Here is a 7,760-nt window from a genome sequence, read left to right on the forward strand (position 1 = left end):
GTGGAGATCAGTGCGGTCATCTTGGAGGCTGGCTACCACAAGCACCTTCTATTGGCTAAGCAATGCACTCGTGACTGGGGGAAAACAGACATGATCCTTTTGTGGATCTTCTATTTTAAAAGCAAAACTGACCTTAAACAATTATGTTTCTATTGCTACAAAACTTGTCATGATGCTATAGGCAGGTATAATAGGGAAATCACTGAAACTTTCTCCGAGAAAGTGTCATATCAACTAAGCCCTACAGGATGAATAGGAGTGATTGGGTGAAGAAGCTTCAAAGGCAATTTGTGAGATTTCGTTTTGAGGGAAGATGGTGTTGAACTAAGCCTCAAAATTGACAGAATGTAGAAGGAAAGCTTATATGTTCTGCTTTAGAAAAATAAGGATTAGAAATATATTTTTCCATTAAGAATGGAAGTCAGTTTCTGAAAAGCAAATAACTTGGTAGCTCAATTTGGAAGGCTGAGAGGTTAAGTATTAAAGCAGCCAAATGTCTGATTTGACTAAGTTTCTTAAGCTTCTGACACCCAAGGACAAGGCGAAAATTTTCCTAGTGCCAATAAACCTGTTAATTTGCTTTCTTGTTACACACGTTAAGGCCCTTCATGTAAGAGTTGTTTAAAATGCTTGTGAAACATCATTTAGTTAATTACTTGAGTCATAAAACAACAGCTATTGTGAAAATTAATGATGGGTTAACAATGGTAACTGTTGCTGTAAATGATTAGCAAGTAAGCTTACTAAGCTTTTCCTAAGGGTGTACTATACTCAAAGGCAATAAAAATACAATTTGCAAATGTGCCATTAAAAGAGCTATCCTATAGTTCTATTTCTACTGCAGTAGAAATTTTTTAATAAGGTAATTTCTAAAACTCCTTTTCCATAAAACTGAGACTTAAAGAAGCTGGGGGGAAAAAGACGTGAAGAAAGCCTTTCTATAATTTATCCTAGCAATTTATAAATCTTAGCAATTTTATATTAAATACACTCTGTTTGTTAAAATAGATGCCTGCCTGACCTCTCAACACGGTCTGCCTCGGACTTTCCCAGGTTTAGCACTGTCAGCTCCGTATCGTGGGGAGCCCCTGTCTCATTTCCTCACTGACATGTTTTCAGCCTTTGATAATATAATGAGTTCTCTCTCTTTTTCAGGTTAAAGCTTCCATTTGAAACTGTAGCCAATCATGTTCTCACCTGGTACGAATAAGACTTTTCCAATAACTTACTAAACCTGCAGAAACAACTACAGTCTACTCTCCATTGCTGTGAAATTAAGCCTAAGCTTAATCTGAGATTTTTCTCACAACCTAAATATGATAAACTAGAACTTGAAAGGGTTCTCTTGGGGACGGACAGGATTGGGAAGGCATGAATAGTTATGTATGCACAGTGGTTACCCTTCCAGAGCCATGGCAGCTCCTGGGATCTCCTGCACCAGATAATTCAGCCCTAACTATTTTCATGGGTGTCTTCACCCATGATTTAAATTCCAGGGAGAGGGAATCTGATCTGCCTACTGGAATCATGTCATCACCCCAGCGGTGAGAAGGGTGGAGGACTGTGGAAGGAATCACATGATATGTTTTGGGGTTGGAGGGAGGTGAAAAATTACTTGAATCAGAGGCCGATATCAAAATCACATGGGGTGGGGTAACGTTTTTTCATGCGTCACATACCATGCCTACTTTCCATCCTTACCTGTAACAAAACGTGAAAGAAGAGAAAGCAAGCCTTATAGGGAAAACTCTCCAAGTCAATCCTGGGTCCCTGACCTTAGCTGTGAACCACCATCTTAGCGGAAGAAGAAAAGCCCTCCTCCTTATTTCCTTTCTGGACTTGCTTGTTAATTTTTGTATGAAAAGCATAAGAGAAAAGACTTATTTGTGCATTTCAGAAAAAATACGTAGATCATTCTTTACAGAATGCAGAGGCTGAGAGAAAGGAAAGACAATATGTGGAGAGATTTTGAAGGGAGAAGAGAAAAACTGAAGATGATCACAATGAATGGAATCGGTTTCACATCACATAAGAAATTATTCTTCAGTTGAGATGGAGGTGTAATGAGGTGACTGGAGAACATTTGTGGACATACTTTTGGGTTTTCCACTAGGAGTAATCATTCAACCATTGTCTAAGAGTTATAAAGAATTAAGCAACTGAAGTAAGAAGTATGCATTTTAATAGACTTAATTATCTGCAGAGACCTAGTCGTTAGTTGAAATCTGGGATTTATATTTGAAGTAATTTACTTTGTTTCTGATTACAAAATTCGTATGTGTACACTGTAAGAAATTTAGAAAATACAAATAAGAACAAGAAAAACAAAAAGTCTAATCCTAAGAAACAACTGTCATTCCCATTTTGTCATATACCCTTTTGGGATTTGTATACATATGTGCAAACATTATTAAGATTTAAAATACATGTTTTTCTTTCAATATAACAATTACATGTCTATTGTCAAAATATTAGGAAAGACAAAAACACAGATAGAATAAAATGGCACTCAGAATCACTTTAATGTATGTCTGTATATGAGCATATATTTTCTCAAATAAAAATAGGATCTTGGTGCACATTCTACTGTTTTCTTACTTATAGATACCATCCCACTTTACAAGGTATCATCTGGTTCCTGTTTAAGTGGTTCCCATCCAGAGGCCATTTTGCTTCAGGAAACATTTTATAATATTCGAAGACATTTTTGGTTTACACAACTAGGGGCAAAGGTACTACTGGCATCTAGTGGGTAGAAGATAGGGATGCTGCTACACATTCCACAATGCACAGGACAGTCTCCAACAACACAAAATAAGTGTCCATTCAAAAGTCAGTAGTGTCAAGGCTGACAAATCCTCCTGTGTTCCATAAATTTTCCCCATCTTTGCAGGTATAAAAACAGGTAAAAATCCTACCAGGAGCCCTAAAATGCCAATCCATCCCACAAATACTGCCAAGAATGATGCTTTCTCCCAACCTATGAACCAGACTTTGCAGGGATACTGATGGGCAAAAGCAGCAAAGACCCCAAAATATTATAGTACATGCTTACTTAGCTGATTAGTGCCTGGATTCATGTAAGGACCTCTGAGATGTCCTCTAATGTAAATGTTGCATTGACAAACACAGCTGATGCTAATGCTTCTCTTTTACTGTTTCCTTCATGGCTCTGCTCAGGATCCCACCTATTCTTTACTGTTTGTACTACCTGTGCATTCCATCAATTTCAGAGCTTAGATCAGGTTCAAAGATCAACCTCCTTGAATGCCCAGGGCATGCTAATAAGACTTGAGGTTCTAGAACACCTAGCCTGGTCCCTGTGCTGTCCTAAGAGGAAATAATTTTCTTTCAAATGTGTGCCAACCACATTCTGCTTCTAAGGCCTATACTCTGCAAAGAACTTCAAGTTTTCTTTTCATTGTACGTTATGGATACTAGTTAGGCATAGCTCTTTTGTTTTAACGCAAGACTGTTTACTCATTTGAAACTATTTCTGGCTGACCATAAGTTTGAGTGTTTATTTCATTCTATTCCTCATCAATTTTTATGGCAGAATAGAATTCTATTATATGAGTAAACTAAAAACGACCTCTTATTAGGTTGGTGCAGAAGCAGTTGTGGTATATTCTATTTTTCACTTTCATAAACAACATTTTAACAGGCATCCTTGTCCTTATATTTTTATATCATGTTTGATTGTTTCCTTAAGCTACATTTCTGAAGTGGAATTACTAATTCAAGAGGCATGACCATATTGAAATATAGTTACAACACTTGAACCCACCAAACTCGTGTGAAAGTTCCTGCTGCCCCACATTCTCTCCTACTCTGAGTTTTGTCAGCCTTTTAAATCTTTCCAAATATATAAAGTGAAAAAATTATTTGATTTCTAGTGTGGACCGTGCATAATTTCAACGTTTATTACCACTGTACATTTTCGTGAACTTATTTTTTCTGAGTTGGGAGAAATGCCAGATGTAGGTGACAGGGGATAGAGGCAGCAAACCACATTGCCATGTGTGTACCTATGCAACAATCCTGCATGATCTGCACATGTACCCCACAACCTAAAGTACAATAAATAAATAAATAAACAAAGCTTCTTTGTCTTTTCTATGAATATATGTTACAAATGTTTTACCTAGCTTATTTTTAAACTTTATTTTATATTATGATTTTCTACATAGAGGTTAAGGTTTTGTTTATTTGTTTTTTTTTTTTTTTTTTTTGTAGCCAGATCCACCAATTTTGTATAGTTTCCAGCTTTTGTGATTAGAGTGTTCTTACATCCTATTACCCCATTTCTACCTTTGTTATTGGAGAGGGGTGGTGGCCAGGATGGGGAGATATGAGAACTGAAGTATAGCTTTAAGTTATTATTTTGATTTGTCTGGGTTTGGTTTAGAGTAATTTGTGTTTTACGTCATTGATTTTAAATGGCCCTTTCTCTTTCGACAATGTGTCTAATACTGTGCCAGCTAATGTGTTATTATATGGTAGGCAAGTCTTTCTTCATGACTGTTTTTTCAATATTTTATACATTTTGGCTTTTTTTAGTATACTTCATATTTTTTAAAAAAAACCCTCATTAGTTTCGAAAATAAGGTCAAATTTGAGTAGATTTAGTAGAAATTGACACCTTTACCATACTGAGTTCTCTTAATAAAAATATGGTATGCTTCAAATGAAGTATTATAGATGGTTATTAAGTTATTATAACTATATAATGTATCTATTGTTTAAGCAGAAAAAGCAAACTGTGGTGGCGAAACACCCTCACACGTCAGATGTGCCTTCACCCTCCCCAGGCCTCACTCTCCTCTTCCCATACTCCAGATCTCCAAGGGTGCTCCAAGACAAAGAACTAGTGCACTTTCGTTTGCTGCGAGTTCTGCTTCCTGAACAACTTGGGCTAAGACAATAAAAACCCAACAGGGAAGTGGATAAAGGACTTGAAAGGGTACTTCACGGAAACCTCAAATTACTAAAAAACCATTTAGCTACCAAAAACTCAATAAATAAAAATACATACTAAGCCTTGAAAGAGTACTTCACAGAAACCTCAAATTACTAAAAAACCAATTAGCTACCAAAAACTCAATAAATAAAAATGCATACTAAGCCTCACTAATGTATATTATGAGGAAAATATGACCAAAACCACCCTCAGGTACCGTTATAAAGCTACAAGATGATAAACTTCAACAAGGGCGGGGGAGAAGGTGGGAACTCTCTCTTACATTGCTGCCAAAGCTGTGAATTGATACAACCACTTGAAAAATAGTATCGCATTACTCAGAAATACTTAAAATGTCCATATCCTATAACCCTACAACCCACTGTGAGGTTTATACGTACAAAAACACATGTATGTGTACCACAAAAGATGCACTCAAAATGTTCACAGCAACATTATTTGCAATTTTCAAGTATTAGAAACCATCCATATGTTCATCGACAGTGGAATAGATAAGTAAATAATAATGTATTCACACAACAAAATACCCCACAACAATGAAAATGAATGAAGTACAACCACATGCGACAATATGAACAAATTTCACTATCATAGTGTTTTGCAAAAGAAAAAACACAAAGGGATACATACAGTATATTTATGTAAAGTTTAAAAACAGAAAAAACTGAACAATATTTTTAGGGATGCATATGTAAATGATAAATTATAAAGGAAAGCAAAAGAATAGTTATCACAAAAGTTAGGAAAATGGTTACTGCTAAAAGAAGAGGAAGGGGAAACACAACCAGGCTCAGACAAGGGGCTTGTAGATGGTAATATTTTTTGGTCTCATTTTAAGAAGAATTTCAACAAAAATATGTGTGTTCACTTCATTATAATGCTTTACAAGTCCTATACATTTTATATTCTTTTCTGTATGTGTGTTACATTTCACAATTTTTACTGAGAAAATAAAAGTATCCAGCTCACCGCAGTCTTCCCCAAGCATCTCATCAGATGCTCGGCATCTGTTCCATCCTCCTCCTTCTTCACACACAGAGATAGGCCTTTCAATCTTATATAGAAGAAGCAACCACATCAAACATAATTAATGCATAATTATTTGAGTAGTGCCTGCATGGTTTAAAGAAAGATAACGAGAAATAGCTCAAATGTCTAAAAAAATATATCTCCTTGGCTCATCCATTCTCCAGATTTGGGGCACATAAGATATTTTGAGTATATTGCTCCATCCCAGAGAAAGATTTTGAGGGCTCTTGACCCACGTCAATTAGTCACCTTATTGTAGGTTCCTTCAAAGGCCTGAGCAAGATTTCTGGGAGTTCAAAGACCTGCCTACCCTAGAGGAAATGTTGGCATCTTAGACTTCTTTTGCCTGGTTAAATGTATCCATGTCTTTGATAGGATAAATCAAGTATTTTTTCATGTTTAATGTACATGAATAAAAGCCATGTGTTATTTTAGTTGCGATTCTTAATTGTAAACAATCAAAGTTGTGTCTGGTTTGTAAAGCAAAAAATAAACTTGTGAGAATAATTTTGTCCATTTCACAGAATCACTGGGAGCACGGAAATCCACATGCGAGCTCAGCTTCCAGGAACAGTTTTCAAAACTCCACAGCAGAACTGACCTAGTGAGGAGAGAAGGACCACTGCTCTTGCCATCCATCAGTGCCACTCCTGGGACAGAAGTTCAGGCTCACAACTGTGGTCACCCTGGAAGCTGGAGGCCTCTGCATGCTTCCCTGCCATGGAGTCCATACAGCACTTCCTTCCAAAGTTGGTCACTCCCACATTGAGGTGTCACAGTGAATGTGTCTGACTGGAGAAACTCAGGATGCTGTGGTCACAGCTACACGGGAAATTGAGAATGAAGTTTCTGGGTTCTATCAATACCCTGCGCAGCTAGAAATCAATATCTACTTCAGGTGGTTCATCTGTGCTCTTTTGCATATAAAACTTTCTGTGTGGTATAACTTATGGAATAACAAAAATTCAGTTACTGCCAATTTCTAACTACATGATTGATGATATTTTTAACTCTCCAAAAAAAGCATGAAATCTCACCATCTGTTTTGCTCTTTTGTCCCTTGTGGGCAATAAATTTCACAAAGTCCCCATGATTCAGAGGAGACAGAGGTGGAGCCTTTTTCTGGATCTGCATGCATATTTTATATCCATTTTCCATATCCCTTGGAAAGGATTTGGTAACCAGAAATGTCTGATTCAACCATTTGGGGGAAGCGGCTGGCATACAAGAACATTAAGGAAGTGAAAATCCACCTTTACAGGTGATTCTAAAACCCTGAAGTCTCTAGGTGAGGATGGGTCGAGAATGGTCACAGGCTGGACTGGATGCCAAACTGTGATGGCTGGCAGCCATGCAGCTCCCTCACAAGCTGTTGTGTTTTGAAGCTATCTTGAAAGAATTTCTGGCACGTTGGAGAGAGATTTAAGAGTGTGAAAGGCAGACTCCTTGTTTTCTATTCTGCTTGGTAATTTAATATATTTGCTTTCTACACTGAGACCTTCAGTCTCAAAGGATGCCATCTCTGCATACTTAAAATTGATGTTTGCATAGAAATGTAAGGTACCTGGTGAGACTCAGAGGAAAAGTGGCAAGGGAAGAGACAAAAAGCTGCCGGGATTTTTTTTTTCCTTGCTTAAAATAATTTAAAACAGTTTTTTGATCTTATTATCATTGTCATTGTTGCTATTAATATTTTTCCTTAGAAAATAGCTCAGAAATTATCATTAATCCAGGTTTTTTAAACTGTTTT

The sequence above is a fragment of the Aotus nancymaae genome, unplaced genomic scaffold (assembly GCF_030222135.1).
Source record: "Aotus nancymaae isolate 86718 unplaced genomic scaffold, 86718_ANA_hifiasm-v0.15.2.pri h1tg000019l, whole genome shotgun sequence".
Taxonomy (NCBI): domain Eukaryota; kingdom Metazoa; phylum Chordata; class Mammalia; order Primates; family Aotidae; genus Aotus; species Aotus nancymaae.